We start from the raw sequence: 16382 nt of genomic DNA, 5'->3' as shown, positions 1-16382 counted from the left end.
AGGTGCTTACAGCCCCAGGAGGGGCTTTCCTCCTCTGGGAAGATGATCTTAGTTCATGTCTCAGGAAATAGAGCTTGCGGGACTGGAGCAAGTAGGTGTGAGTCTGGGGTCAGCTCAGGCTGCTTTAAACTTCAGCAGCTTACAATTTCCTGCAAAGCGGCTGGCTTGGTGATGAACTCTTCACTGGCTCTTGATTTTTCTGCTTTGTGTTTGCTCACCCTGTGCTTTCAGCTGATCCCAGCAGATGCGGCATAAATTGGTTTCTCTGTAATTACATCAGCTGCAACAGGGAATACCTATTTCCATATGTAAGTGTTAATAAATAGAGGCTGGATGTGTATGTTTGTGTGGTGTTGTCCTCTCAGTGCCTGGATTCCAGTGGTAGCTTTTGCTTTCTTTGCCTTAGGTATTTTGGTCTTTGCCTCTGGCACATCTGTAGCTCTTAGCAACATCTGGGCTTCCCTAGTAACAAGGCTGTGAATTTTCTTCCACTAATAACACAATGGTTCATTCCATTTCACCAGAGGCAGCTGCCAGAGAAGCTGCCTGTTTTTAGGTGACAGATGCTATAGTCCACCTCAGAAGCGTCAAGTTCCAGCTGGCTACTGGCATGGCTCGTCCTGTGCGGGCTGTGATGTACCATTTTCTCTGGGGGGCAGATGGATAATACTGTTTTAAAGAGGCCTAGGAGCACCAGGAGTTCTTGCTTCTGTTCCAGGCCCATTAGACTGTTCCCTACATCTGGCTGCAGTAAACTCTTGCCATATATCCATGTTCATAATCATTGCTCTTCCTGTGCTGAAAAGTGGCCACTTCTGAGAATGGTCTTCATTTTCCTTTCGGTTTAGAACTTTTGAGTCATGTCACAATCATGTAGGCCCAGTAGTCCTCTAAGGTAAAAGGATTAATGATGCTGAGCTTCATGTTAGTTTTAAGTCTAAATGTCCATGGTAGTCTCCAACAGAGTAGCAAATGGAACTTATTTTCTCTTAGATGTCCAGAGACCGGTTGGGTGGCTGCCCTTCACATTATAATTGGGCTGAAAGATGCAATGTATTCAGCTAAGAAAACACCTTGGTGCCGGAGAGGTTTGCCCTTTAATAATATAACTGTGCTATATAAGGCTTGTCTCCCAAGGAGACTGAAAATGGGGCAATGGAATGAGAGAGAAAAGGGAGAGAGACTGTGGTTCGGTTTTTGGAAGAAAGATAAAATTGCTGGGAAGTACTTTTAGAAGCAGAAAGTTGCTGTGCAGTTTGATGTTACTGTAAGCCAAACCCTGGTTTCTCAATTCCTTTCCCTGTTCTTCAACCCTTCTGAACAGTTTGGTTCTGGGGGGTGCCTTTCCAAAGCCTTTTGATTGTTGAAATAATTATTTAAATAAATGTTTGGAAGTTGCTAGGGGATAAAAACACTGTGCAGAGAGAGAGTGTTTCTGGAATGAGAGGAGGGAAAGACTGAAGGGGAAAGAAGGCTAGGAGTCTTAAAGCAGAAAAGCTTTTGAGAAACAAGGACTCCAGGGTTTAGGGCATAATAGGGGCTCATTGTTTGATGATTGCTCCTATAGCTTGTAAGTTGAATCTGTGAAAACTTCTTTTAAGATTTTCTGTCTGAGATACGGGCTTGCCTGTGGCTTCATTGGTTTGGAATGTTCCTTCTATGTGGGGACAACCAACAGAACTAAAACAGCCAAACAGATGTTTTGACATAATCTAGGAATTATATATTCTGAACTGGGAACTATCATGAAGAAAGAAAACTCAAAATTTGGGAAGTGTCTTGACTGGTGTCAGAAGACAAATAGAGTTTGTGGTATAGGATAGAATTGTCACATGTCTCCCATTGGCTAATGAGGGAGCTTTGAGTATTCAAATTATCTGCCTCAAGACCTTCTTTCTCATCTAGGTAGGTATTTCAGGCTATGGCTGAGGGAATTACCTGTCAGCCAAGGATGTGGATTTCCCTTCATGGCATCCCACTTCAGCTCCACCACACCTTTCTCTGGCAGGGCTTTCTGTGATGTTTCCCAGAGTTCTAGGAGAGACCAGAAATGGCTCTTAGCGACTGCTGCTGCCCTAAATTGTTATTGAATACTGCTGCTCCTACTTCCTGCCAGCTGAAGAGATGGGGGAGGGAATGTTGAGGAATAAACAAGAGCCTTTCAGCTCTTGCCTGTTCCCTTGCCTTTGGTTTGATTGATAGATTGTTAAGTTAGGGATGGAAGGGGAGGTAGGGAGGAGGAAGCATGCCTGCCTGAATGTTCCAAGCTTAGAGCTTAGTGCTTGCATTGCCAGTCTGACAGGCAAGAAGAAAAGAATTTATAAACCACAGAAGGCAGTGATGTATCTGTGCTGAGTCTGTCCTGCAGTACAGACTCTTGTGAAAGAGTCTGGGCTTAAACCAGGAATTTAAGGTGAGACTCCTTATTTTTTTCAAATCATATGAAGTAACCAGTAGGCTCTAATGGCTAGGGGATCTATAGGTTTGCAACCAGAAGCTCCCCTGGGCTCTTTGGCTGCTGTTTTTGATCTTGCAAGGTAGGAACAGTCTGCACTGTGCTTTCCCCTTGTTTGGGGTCTCAGCTTCTGCTACTCTCAGAATGTTACATGTATTACCACTCTCCCCCCACTCTCATTAGTTTAGGATACAAAAAAACCCAAAAAAACCATTAAGTGTGTGCTCTTTGCTCTTTCCCCCTCTGATCATGCTTGCTATCGCATCCTGTGTTCTAAGAGCATCTTCCTTTGCCCTTGGTTTTGTTTTTCCTGCCCTAGTTTATGCCTTCCAGCTCAGTTCTCTCCTGTTGCAATCTCTCATTGCCCAACCAAGGTCAGGTCTCTTTTATTCCTTCTGATCCAAGGCTTTCTCTCTTAACGCCTTCCTCCTTCAACTAGCTGTTCAATCTCAGCTATTGATGGCATAGCAGTCAGCCTTTCCTCCTGAAGCCAAATGCCCTCCAGCATTTTTCTTCATGGAAAAAATTAAAAACAAGTTGATATTTATGTGGGACAGAGATGCAACAAAGCCTGAGCTTAATTTATTTTTTCTTCAGTAGCTCTGTTTTCCATCTGGGTGTTGTAATTCAAGGAGGGCCCACAGGGAAATTATCTTGTCCAGTCTCCTCATTTTATGGAAGAACCTAAGACCAGGGAGGTCATATGACATGCCTAGGCTCTCACAGGTAGTCAGTGACAAAGCCAGGCCTAGAGACCAGGTTTTTGGTGCCCAGGTTCTTATGGCATATTGTTACTCAGGGGTTTGTTAAAAGTTTTCAACTGTCAGGAGGGCTGCTCTGTTTGCCCACTCTAAAGACTACCTTAGAAACATTGGGTGTAAATTTCCAGATACTCTTGAAATTGTTTTCATTGTTTTTTCTACTGATTTTAACATTGTAGAGGCTCAGTAAACAAAGGATCCTTGAGTGTGAGTTTCTTTGGTATGATAATGTTTGCAGAGAACTATTTCAGCTGGTGTTGAACCTATCCTATTCTATATAAAGAGGGAAAGTTACTTTTAAGCTGCTACTTTGAGCTTGGTTGTGTGTGTGTGTGTGTATGTGTGTTATGTTCTGGAATATTGCATTCAAATTTCCATTGTACTCATTGAGGCATTGCCAGCTCCCTCATTATTTGCAATTGTGAGAAAGAAAAAAAACCTGGTGCTTCTTGGACCTATCACTAATAGGGAGACCTTAAATGTATTGTAGATATTAACTGTTTTGAAAAGACATGATATACTGTTGGATACCATTATTCATTTGGTACATTAATCGAGTGCATTTTATTTTTATTGATTTAAAAGATTTTTAATTGAAGAATAGTTGACACTTTGAGTGCATTTTAGATTCCAGGTATTGTGCTTGGTGCTGGGTACATATAGTGAATAAACAGAAGATTCCTGCTCTTTGAACCTTACAGTTTACCATCTACAGTAGAGTTCTTAAATATATGGCCCATAAAACCATGTGTATCACATCACCTGAGTGTCAAAAATGCAGATTCGTGGACCCAACCCCAGTTCTGCTAAGTAAGTTTTAGGGTCTCTCCAGATAATTGTTACATACTTAAACATTTGAGAACCATTGTGAATTTTCTTTATAAGGGGGGTATTGGACACCACTTTTGACTTAAGACACCAGCCTTCTTTCTAAATTTAAATTTCACATAAACTCTGGAGCCAGACTACCTGGTGTGTATCCCAGCTCTGCCACTTATTAACTGAGTGTTCTTAATCAAGTTACTTAACTGTTCTACCTCCATTTTTTTCTTCTGCAAAATGAGGAAAACAATAGTTCATAGGGTTGTTGTGAGATTAAACTACTGAATTCATATAAAACACTTTGAACAGTGATTAGCATTCAGTAGGAAGCCCTGAAATAAATACTGAATTCGTAGGAAGCATTCCGTAAATGTTAGAAAAAGAAAAAAACATGATTTAAGTTAAAATATGTCTCAGTATGCCCTAGGCAATAATGGGCTGAAATACAATAACATTCCACCTGTATAGGAAGCCCAGTATAAATAGATAAACATATTGGCTAAGATTTTGAGCACTGTGCTCAGAAGTTCCAAGCCTAGGTTGGGGAATTTTCATGCTGGTGATGTGTTCTAAAGCCCCTGGTGTTTATAGTAGGGGTTGGAGAAGGGGGGGGACCAAAAATTGGCTTCAAAAGATCTTGAAGTAGCCTGTTGAATTTCATTATTTCATATAAATTGAGTTCCTTTCTGGCCATATCCCTGATGTGGGATTGGGTTTTTTGGATAAATGTTATTGTGGGTTTGCCAGCACGCGCGATCTTGTGTATGCTGGAAGAGCACTAAATGCTTTTTGTTTCTACACAAGAGTGCATGGAAAATCTAAGTCCTAGTTCTTAATCTTCCTCCCCTAGTGTGAACTTGTATTTTTGCCATTTGGGTATAAGAGCTTTTACCAGCAGAGCTCATCCAGGGAGGCAGCAGGGCTTGGGCTTTCAGGCTGGAGGTGGCAGTAACATACGCAGCTGAGATCCTGCCACTGCTGGCTGTCTGAGCCCTCCTCTCTGTGGTTTTCACTCTTCAAGCCATGCTTGAGTAACCCGCCTCCAGAGCTGCTGACAGGGCCGTGTTCAGAGGCCTTGGAAATTACACTGTTCATTTCCTTATCATCCCCTGACCTGCAGTGCAGAGCCTTCTGGTGCAGGAACAAGGCAGAAAAAAATCCAGACGGCTCCCAGCCAGCATGTGTCAAGGGCTACAGAGAAGGAAATTGGACTTGCTCACTTCAAAACCGTGGGGTTAGGCTTTGATTTTTGGTTCCTGCCGAGAGTTATTTGTGTGTGCGCGCGCATGTTCTATCTCTGTGTATATGTATAGAATGAGGCTGTGCATGGCAAAGCTGTAGAAGAGGAGCATCTGAAAGTAGAGAGCAAAGGGAAGATTGCTTTTCTCTTCAGTTAATTTCCCAGTTGTGCCATTGGGATGGGCCTGGAAGGATTAACATCAGGAAGGTGCCAGGCCATATTAATGTTTTAAAATATATTTCTCTTGGTACAGTTTAGTCATGGTTGACAGCACCCACCCAAGTAAGAAGCTTCCCTGGCTGGCTGAGGAGACATTTTTAACAAATCCTATGCCTGAAGTCATTCATCCTAGATGACATTGACATAATCAATGTTGAAGCTCCCTAAGAAAGGATAGACTTTGGGTTAGTCTTGGGTAAGGGGAATAGCTCTTTTGAGATGGAGGATAGTATGACAAAAAAGAGAAGAAATTTATAGCATTTAGAGATTTTCTGTTTATAGGGCAAAATTCTATTACATTTTTAGAAGCTGTCCTCGATTTTTTAGTATTATAAAACAGTCCACCTCCTTTTTCTTTTGGCGTTTCTCTTGCCCTAGGATACCCAAAGGAAATACTTTTTAGGCAGAAGAAGTAAAATGTGGATGGTAAGAGGCTCTTGAGCAGAATTTACAATCATTCTGTTCTTAATTTTCCTTTTTCTGGATATCTACTGCCTTAATGTCATTGGTGATATTAGAACCTTTGTGAAGTGGGGGGAAAAAAAGAAGTATTTCAGCTTTCAGACCTTGGAGGTTTTTTTAAATCCTAAGTGTCTCTCTTGTTAGAAGTACTCTGTAGAGAAGTGTTTTCACATGAGAAAGTGATAGCTTAGGTGAGAGGGGATTGCTTCCTTTTACTTTCTAAAGCAGTAGTCCCCTGTACCAGCAGCTGCAGAGCAGCTGGCAACTTGTTAGAAATGCAAATATCAGAGCCCATTCCAATCTCCCAAATCAAAAACCCTGGGGTTGAGGCCCAGCAATTTGTATTTCAACATTAGCTCTTTCTTTGACTATGATACTAAATTTGAGATCTGCTGTTGTAGAGCACCTTCCCCCTCTTAATAGTGAGGAGCAAATTGGAAGGAATACCTAAGGGTTTGGGACTTTGAGAGCAGTAGAGGTATTTAAAATATTTAACTTTTCCAAGCTTTTCTCCTCTGTAATATAGAAGTGAATAATAGTACTGATCTTATTGTGAAGATTAGGTCAGATAAAGCACAAAAGCAATCAGCACAGTGCCTAGCATAGAGTAACTACTCAATAAATGTTAACTATTGCTGATACTGCTACTAGGTATGAGGTGCAAGGTCATTGTGAAATTAAGATGCAAGGATATCTTTAGTGACTTTAAAGAATTAACTCCCTGGTGGTTTTAGAAAGGAATGAGTTGATGATCGCTTGTATTCTAACTCCTGATTTCTAGGAAGGCTTGAGGAGAGATTGATTAAGAGCATTTGGAGCCATTGAGGTTTGGAGTTACACTGTTTGATTAGTTTAGAAGCATTTGTTGAACTCCTTTTGGTACAGGGCTGATCTCAGGTTGTAGAACCATGGCTCTTAGCTGTTTCCCATTAAAATCAGAGTTGTGTTTTTGTTTTGTTTTGTTTTAATATATACTCAGGCCTTCTGAACCATTTTTTCAGGATTGAAATGAATGTAACATTGCTTTAGTTTAGAAAGTTTTTTTCCTTCTTTTAATCCATAAGAAGTGCAGATTTCCCCTTTTGAAGGAATTAGAACTATAGGTAGTCTGAACAGGCAGGAGAAGAATAAGGATTAAGATACTTCTTTTTGTAGACTTGTCACTAGCTGCAGGAAATAAAAAGGCAGTTCCTAGATTTTTGGTAGAGGTCAGTTTTTAACCTGAAATGTTGTCCATTGGGAGAGTATAATTTGACTGTGCCTGAAAAATACACTAATGGAGTATTTTTTTTTTAATTGTTTTTTTTTCAACGTTTTTTTATTTATTTTTGGGACAGAGAGAGACAGAGCATGAACGGGGGAGGGGCAGAGAGAGAGGGAGACACAGAATTGGAAACAGGCTCCAGGCTCCGAGGCATCAGCCCAGAGCCTGACGCGGGGCTCGAACTCACGGACCACGAGATCGTGACCTGGCTGAAGTCGGACGCTTAACCGACTGCGCCACCCAGGCGCCCCAGTGGAGTATTTTTAAATTTTAGACTATTGGATTTTAGCCATAGTAGCCAATACTAGATTGTGTTTAGATGAGCCAGACCTGGTCATTAAATTTTTTCTTGGTCTTTTTAGTTTAAGCTATAAATGATGTAACATTATTAGTTTCAGGTGTATGACATATTCAGTATTTGTATATGATGCAAAATGATCACCACAGTAAGTCTAGTTAAAGTTAACATCCATAACTACATACATTTACAAAATTTTTTCTTGCAATGAGAACTTTCAAGATATATGCTACTACTTTTACATATGCAATACAGTATTATTTTATTAATTTTTTTGTGTGTTTATTTTTGAGAGAGAGAGAGAGGGAGACACATAATCTAAAGCAGGCTCCAGGCTCTGAGCTATCAGCACAGAGCCAGATGCAGGGCTCAAAACCATGAATTGTGAGATCACGACCTGAACCGAAATCAGAGGCTTAACTGACTGAGCCACCCAGGCACCCCTGCAGTACAGTATTACTAGCTATGGTCACCATGCCATACATTAATTATATCTCCATAGCTTATTCATTTCAACTCCTTTTCACCCTCTCCTCACCCCTTACCTCAGGCAACCATCAGTCTATTCTCTGTATCTATGAGTTTGAGTGTTTGTTTAGATTCCACATATAAGTGAAATCATACAGTATTTATCTTTTTTTTTTTAACTTATTTATTTTGAGAGCCAGAGAGAGAGAGAGAGAGAATGAGCACACACAAGCAGGGGAGGAACAGAGAGAGAGGGGGAGAGAGAATCCCATGCTGGCTCTGCACTGTCACTGCAGAGCCCAACTTGGGACTCGATCCCACAAACCATGAGTTCATGAGCTAAGCTGAGATCAAGAGTCAGACACTCAACTGACTGAGCCATCCAGGCACCCCTGTATTTTTCTGACTTATTTCACTTAGCATAGTGCTCTCAAGGTCCCTCCATGTAGCTGCAGATAGTAAGATTTCATTCTTTTTTATGAATGAAAGATACTCCATTTTATTTACATATACATATACCGCATTTTCTTTAATCATCCATTGATGGACATTAGGTTGTTTCCATGTCTTGGTGATTGTAAATAATGCTGCAGTGAACATGGGGATACATGTATCTTTTCAAATTAGTGATTTTGTTTTCTATAACACCAACACTTGTTATTTCTTGCCTTTTTTTAAATTTTTTTTTTAAGTTTATTTATTTTGAGAGAGGCTGAGAATGAGAGCAGGGGAGGGGCAGAGAGAAAGGAAGAGAAAGAATCCCAAGTAGGCTCTGCGCTAAGAGTGTCAACTGACCCAGGGCTCAAACTCATGAACTGCGAGATTATGACCTGAGCTGAAATCAAGAGTCAGTGCTCAACTGACTGAACCACACAGACGCCCCATGGTTTGGTTTGGTTTGGTTTTTTACAATTTTTGTTGTTGTTGTTTGTTTGTTTGAGAGAGGCAGAGAGAGAGGGAGGCAGAGGATCCAAAGCAGGCTCTGTGCAGACAGCAGAGAGCCTGATGCAAGTCTCAGACTCACAAACCGTGAGATCAGGACCTGAGCCGAAGTGAGATGCTTAACTGACTGAGCCACCCAGGAGCCCCTTCCTTTTTAATAATAGCTATTCTAACAGGTGTGAGGTCATGATTTAATATGGTTTTGATTTGCATTTCCCTGATGATTAGTGACATTGAAGATCTTTTCATGTACCTGTTGGCCATCTGTATGTTTTCTCTTGGCCTCTGTTTTTGTTTAGTAATGGGTTCTTTCCATTACAAGTTTTTTGTAAACTGGTACCTAACTCACTCAACTCAGAGTTGATATTTCCTGTTAGATATGTTTCTTCAGAAGTAAAGCACTTACCCCTGTATCTGAATCAAAGCTTAGTGAAAGGTACAGAGAGTAGAGTAGAAAGGAGGTGTATGTACTCATCATACACCAAGCAAAATAATACGAGGTTAGAGAAATTAACATTCAGGCTGAAGAGTCTTTTAGTGTGGAAGCTTCTCAACTGGAGGTGCATATCAGAGTTACTTTAGAGTGACTAAAAAAGTAAAAGTCCCCTGCTGAAGTAAAACCTTTAGGGCTGGGAACCCCAAACATGTACTTTTTTTTTTTTTTAACTTTAACAGATGATTTTATCGTACCTCTTGTTAAAAGCCACTGTCATTGTAGAAGTTGACCCTGGTTTTTTGCCATTTCCAGATGGAGCTATGCACTACACTTTAGATATATGATTCTCAAGTGTTTTTCATCATGCTCAAGATTCTCCTCCAACTCTCCTTTTTCATTTCTCAGTCATTGTGTTAGGTTCAATCAGTTAGGAATACAGTTAGAATGACTCTAACTTCTTGTTACCCCCTTAATTAGGAGAACTAATTACTGAGTTTCTCATAGTTATAGATTTTAAGTGAGAACATCCGTATCATTGTTACTGATTCAATTTTAAATTATTCCAGAATTTTTAAGGCAGATTTGAGCAAAATTCTTAAGACTAGATTTGGCATTTGACTATTTGTGATATTTTTAAAAACATAAATTAGAAGGGAGCAGAAGACAGGTTTAGATAATCTAAACTTATTGCTAATATAAAAGCAGTTTATTTCCTTCATTCCTTCCTTCTTCCTCTCCCCCCTCCCTTTCCTTCCTTTGAGAAAGAGCATAAGCTGGGGAGGGGCAAAGGGAGAGAGACAATCTGAAGCAGGCTCCAAGCCCATCTTGTAGCCCAACTCAAGGCTTGATAGCAACCCGTGAGATCATGACCAGAGCTGAAATTAAGAGTCAGATGCTTGCCAACTAAGTGCTCCAGTTTATTTTCTAATCTGTTTCTGAATGTATTTCTGTGCTTATTAATTAGACGATAGGTGTCCCTAATTTTCTGGAAATTCATGGTACCCCAAAATAATGCAGCTATCCAATTAAGACCTTATTCCTGAGCATGTTTCTGGACACACTGATTTTAAACATGTTGTTTTTAGAAGACCAAGCATCACCTCACATAAATAGAAGTCTCCTCTAAGTTATTTCCTTTTTTTTTTTTTTTTCTTTATACTGCATACTACTTATTTGAAATCAAGAAGAGAATTAAATGTTTTTGTGTATAAGGTATTTCCCTGCTGGGATTTTAAGTCTCTGAGGAAGAATAATTAGAGTGTTACAGTTGCTTTCAGAGATGAACACATATTTGAATATGCTGCAAATTCAGTTCAGAACATTATGGAATGCCATATTTTGGCCAGAATTATAATTATGTGACCTTAAATTCTCATACAATAAAATTTAAAATGTGGTTTTGAGTACTAGCACATGTATTACCTATGCTTTCTGAATTTACATTAATCTCTACTTTAGATGGATCCTTTTAGGTCTTGGAGTATTTCAAATACATATACCACTAAATAGGAAGAGAAAAAATGGCAAATGTGGGGAAGAAGTCATCATACGATGTGACTACACATTTATATACAGCATATTAGACTAGATCTTAAATCCGTCAGTATGCAGATTCCTAAACATCTGGTAGAGTGTCTGTTTGAGATAAAATATGCCATAAGGCATTTTTCATTTTGCTTATACATATGTGCTTCGATTGAGAATGTGGAGACTTGAAATCAAACAAGCTGATTGCTTATAACAATTTCAGAAAGAGGTTGAGAAAATTTTTAATTTTTGTTTATGTCTGATATCTGTCCTATCCTTTCCCATCTCTTACAAGGATCAGGTTCTAAAGTCTGGGTATGAAGTACTTGGTCAGAAAATACTCGTAAAATCACTTAGTATGACACCATGTTGGGAGATTGACATACTGGTTTCATAAATTCAACACAGTTTTTTTTCCATCATTGAAACAAACCATTATTTTTTTGTTGAGGTCTCATGTAAAACCTGGCTTGTGTTTACGGACTGTATTGATGAAGTGTATTTGTAACTAGAGTTACCCTAATCCTGGCTAAGTACTTACACTATGAGAAGCACATGGGATTGGAAACCAGATAAGTGAACGGCTGTTCAAGTCTACCATCTCTGGCTCGCTCCAGAGTGTATACTCAATGACTGGAATAACCAAGAGGCCTATACCATTGAAATTGTTCTTTCTTTTCTTTTAATTGCCAGCCACATAAAGTTTTTTGATTACCACATTTGTGGTAAATGTATATATCCAGTTATCTATTTAGTGTACCAAATTATTTTATGGCAGAGGAAATCTTGGGGTCTAGATTTCTCTATGTAGTGGAGGTTCATAGGTCCTTGGATTGAATCCAGCTTAATACAATGATTATTCTCTTGTAGCATTTACTTTTCAAGTCTAACTTTAATGTTCTTCATACCCACAAATTCTTTCTTTTTAAGTTCCCTTGATCAGTGAAGAAATAGTCCATTTCTATATGGTAGTCTCAAGTCTTAGCCTTGAATTAAACAAGAATTATTTTATAGGCAAACTGAAGAACAAAGCTATTCTCTTCTTACCGACATAAATATCCCTGAGCCTAGTCTCTCTTAAGCTTAGTGTCTTTGGTGACGTCTTTGCGGTACGCTACCTTCTGTCCTTTTCTGACTTTGAGCTAGAATCTAAACCATGCTTTTTAAAACAGCATATTGTTTTAATTATTTTTTGTTATTTCTGAGAATCCTGTCTTAACGAAGTGGGATTATATTTAGTTAGGCAGATTTAGAGAGGTCTTTTCTTCCTCCTCCCCCGTTGAAAATAAGTAACCAGGAAAACATAACCATTTGGGGGGGTACCTGGCTGGCTCAATCTGTGGAGCATGGGACTCTTGATCTTGGAGTTGTGGGTTCAAGCCCCCACAGTAGGTGTAGAGATTACTTAAAAATAAAATCCTTTTAAAAAAAAAAAAAAAAGGACCATTTTTTATGTTCTACATGGGCATCCATCATGGTCTGGGCACAGCATTGGTTGTATCAAGAAAACTATTATACTATTGACAATGAGGTTTTACCCATACTTTGAAATTGCTATTAAGCTACTGCTTAGCTACTGCTTAGAGATGGCACTGCTTAGAGATGTGGTATACCTTATTTGAAGGCTTGATGCCCATGCTATGCTTTTAGCTGTACACTAGTGGCAGCTCTTGGACAGAACATAGTTTATAAAATGCCCAAGAGGACAGGTTAAACAGAAGTTTTCATGTTAAAGAGCTAAATAAAAATGATTCTGGGTGTAGGCCAATACATCGCTGAGAAAGAAGAGAAGTACCGTTTGCCTCTACCTAGGAAGCAGTTTGGGCAGGGCAAAGCTCCCAGAAATGGACATTCTAAACTTACTGACTTGGGAAGTTCTGGGTTTTGCCCCTTAGCCTTTGTGAAATGGAGCTTCTTCTCAGAACGGGTAATAGAAAGTCTTAAAATAATGCCACTTCCCTACCCTCTAAACACTCCCTTAGAATTAAACAGGTAAGTGTCCTCAGATGTCACACAGAGGCAAAGATTAAGTGTTACTTAGGACCCAAGTTAGGTAGAGCTGTCCCTAGCATCTGCTATCTGCTAGATAGTGACATGAAGTGGCATTGAGAGCAAAGTCTGGGAAGATGGAAAACAATACAATGACATTTTCATATTTGTCCAAAATTTTCAGGTTTTTCATTTGTTTTTATTCCCTAGTCACATTTCATCCACTATTTCATATCTAATAACCCAAGTCAGGAGAAAAGGGCCAGCAAATCCACTTTAATCCTTCCCATTCCCTTGCCCCCATAAAGCTTTGATACTGGTGAAAGCTTGTCGAAAAAAACTGGTGACAGCGTGAGAGGTATGTTTGGAAGTTAGTGGCAGTGAAGAGATAGTGGGGTTGGGCTTTGTGATGTGGGGAATGAGTGCTTGAAAGTAAACTTTGGTGGTTTGTTTTTATTTTTAACAACAACAAACAAATATTTGTACTTTCCTTACCAAGCATTTACTTGCTCTTAGTAAGACAATGGCAAATGACTGGTTTATCTTTAGAAATGGTTATGACTAGGGATTTGAGATTAGGATAGATTTGAGATTAGGGTAGATTAGGAGTTGATAGGAAGTGATGGTGTCTTTGGCCTACATACCTCCCAAGAAACAAAAACACAGTACTTAAAAAAAAAAAAAAAAAATGTTTGTTTAGTTTTGAGAGAGAGAGGCAGAGAATTCCAAGCAGTCTCCTCACTGCCAGTGCAGAGCCTGATGCAGGGCTCGAACTCCCAAACTGTGAGATCGTGACCTGAGCCAAAACCAAGAGTCAGACGCTTAACTTGACTGAGCCATCCACCGGGTGCCCTCCAAAAACAGTACTTTTAAAGGAAACTTAGATTTTAGTGTGGTGCTCACTTAGTAAAAATTATCTTTTTTAAAAAAAAAAAAGATTTTATTTTTAAGTAATCTCGACACCTGCCATGAGATTTGAATTTATAACCCCAAGATCAAGGGCCACATATTCTATTGACTGAGCCAGCCAGGCATCCCTAAAAATGATCTTTTCTTAAATATGCTTTTATTGATCTTATCTTAGGGATGGTTCCTTCCCACATTTCTCCTGCTTGTGTGTTCTGTATCTTTCAAAACCATTTCCACGGGGCGCCTGAGTGGCGCAGTCGTTAAGCGTCCGACTTCAGCCAGGTCACTATCTCGCGGTCCGTGAGTTCGAGCCCCGCATCAGGCTCTGGGCTGATGGCTCGGAGCCTGGAGCCTGTTTCCGATTCTGTGTCTCTCTCTCTCTCTCTGACCCTCCCCCGTTCATGCTCTGTCTCTCTCTGTCCCAAAAATAAATAAAAAAAACGTTGAAAAAAAAATTAAAAAAAAAACAAAACCATTTCCAAAGTTCAGAGAACCTGGCTGGCTCAGTCAGAGAAGTGTGTGACTCCTGATCTCGGGGTTGTGAGTTGAAGCCCCATGTTGGGTGTAGAGAATACTTAAAAAAAATTTTTTTTTTCCAAAGTTCATTTTGCATTCTACTGAACAATAAGTCCAATGGGGCATACAGTCTAGTAGGAGAGATAGAATGGAAGCAAATAATCACATGCATATCAGGGTAGGTGCAGAGAAAATATCCATGAAAAGGTTTGAGTAAATATCTGAAGGATGAATAGTAGCTAATTTGGAGGAGAGAGTTAAATGATGAACAACTAAGTAGAAAAGTTCCTTAAGGTCTGGAGGTCATGAGAAAGAATTGGAAATATAAAGATTTAGGAGTTATTAATATGAACCAGTAAATTGTAACTGATGCCATACAACTGGATGAGCTTACCCGGGGAGAACATGTCTGTTGAATGAGATGAAAAGAAGAGGGCCCAGGATAGGTCCTTGAGGAACACCGAGAAGGTACTAACTTAAATGGCATGTTAAGAAGTGCTTCCCTGTGAAATGGAGAGCATGCAAAACTACAACGGGAACACATGTCTACAAAAACATTTAAAAATCCCCTGAAAGGTAGTCTAGAACTTGCTTGGTTCTATAGTCAGATTTGGTTTACTGGCTTGAGTCATGCTTTAAGGGAAAGTTCCTTTCTTGTGCTACTTGTAAACAGTGAAGGTAATCTTTGTTTTTCTTACTTTAACCACTTCCCATATTTTTTCTGCTTTTTGCTGTCTCTTCCAAATCAGTCTCAACTTCCATAAATTTTACATAATTATAAAGCATAGACTTTGTAATTAGATTTGTATTTGCATCTCAGCACTTAATAGATGTGGAATCTTGCAAAATTACCTCTGAATGTCACTTTTCTTAAATTTTATATGGATTAAAAGTATACTGTAAATGCATAGTATATGATTATCTAGTAGTTGTAGGCCAGCAACAAATGTGTGTACCGTTTTCTTTTCTCTTCCTTGGAACCTCTCTTGCATTTCTAGGCAGGTGAGTTTTTTCATCTGTGATCACTGAGGCTCTGTCTTACCTCCTTATGGCATCATGTAATAGCAGCTTTTCTACTAAGTAAAGGAGTTTTGCATTTCAAAGTCCTTTCTAGAGAGGAAACACAAGAGAGTTTCTGCATTGTTGTAATCTACAGATTTTAGTAAGAGCACCGTTGGCATTTGGGACTAGGTAATTTGTTGTGGGGGGCAGTCTTGTGTATAGTAGGATGTTTAGCAGCATCCTTGCCTTTACACACTTGATGCCAGTAGCATTTTCCCTAAATCGAGGCAACCAGAAATGTCTACAGACGTTGTCCTATGTCCTCTAGAGAGCAAAAATCTCCATTTGAGAACCATTTGCTAAAACGCTGTTTCCTGTTGCGTTACTTACACAGCAGTGTATGTTCATGAAAATGGAGGGAGTTGTATATATAAAATATACAGTTTTCTGTTGTGAATGTTATGTTTCCACAAAACAAAGTGTTTTCACCAAAGGCAATAGAGAACCAGGCTGTAACCCATAATGATATCTATCTAGATTTTCACTCCTCTCCCTCAGTCTCTAAAAGGTGAGGAGAAAGGATACATGGTAGGATGGAAAGGCATCAAAAAATAGTCTGAAAATCTGGCATCCAGATATCTCTATTCAGCTCCTAGCCAATAGGGTGTGGAATTATATCTAGGAAAATCTCTTTTACAAGATTTTCAGAAATAAGTTCTGGACACAGGACAGAGTTGAAATATCAGCAAAACAGGTATTTTCCCTCCCACCCACTCTGCTATTCTGTGACAGCAAAGGAAGAGGATTGCTTTATTTTTGTCACTTCAACTCTTATGACCCCTTTCTTGATGGTCACTGAAGTTATTTCTCAAAGTGTTTGCTTTTACCTTTAATATAAAGTCTTTCAGGGGTTCCTGGGTGGCTAAGTCATTAAGCCTCTGGCTTCGGCTCGGGTCATGCATGATCTCACGGTTTGTGAGTTTGAGTCCCACATTGGGTGAGCTTGAGGCTGGCTTTGGGTGAGCATGAGCCCCACTTCAGGTAAACATGAGCTTTGCTTTGGGTGAACCCC

At 39.6% G+C, this 16382-nt stretch overlaps 1 protein-coding gene across 3 annotated transcripts in view; it reads left to right on the top strand.

Annotated features, from left to right (window-relative positions):
• ZNF609 (zinc finger protein 609) overlaps window positions 1-16382 on the top strand; it is a 211708-nt gene that overhangs the window by 28286 nt on the left and 167040 nt on the right. The window lies entirely within an intron of this gene.

The sequence above is a fragment of the Panthera tigris genome, chromosome B3 (genome assembly GCF_018350195.1).
Source record: "Panthera tigris isolate Pti1 chromosome B3, P.tigris_Pti1_mat1.1, whole genome shotgun sequence".
Taxonomy (NCBI): domain Eukaryota; kingdom Metazoa; phylum Chordata; class Mammalia; order Carnivora; family Felidae; genus Panthera; species Panthera tigris.
The sequence above is the reverse complement of the archived record's forward strand: the minus strand, read 5'-3'. Positions and strand labels throughout refer to the sequence as shown.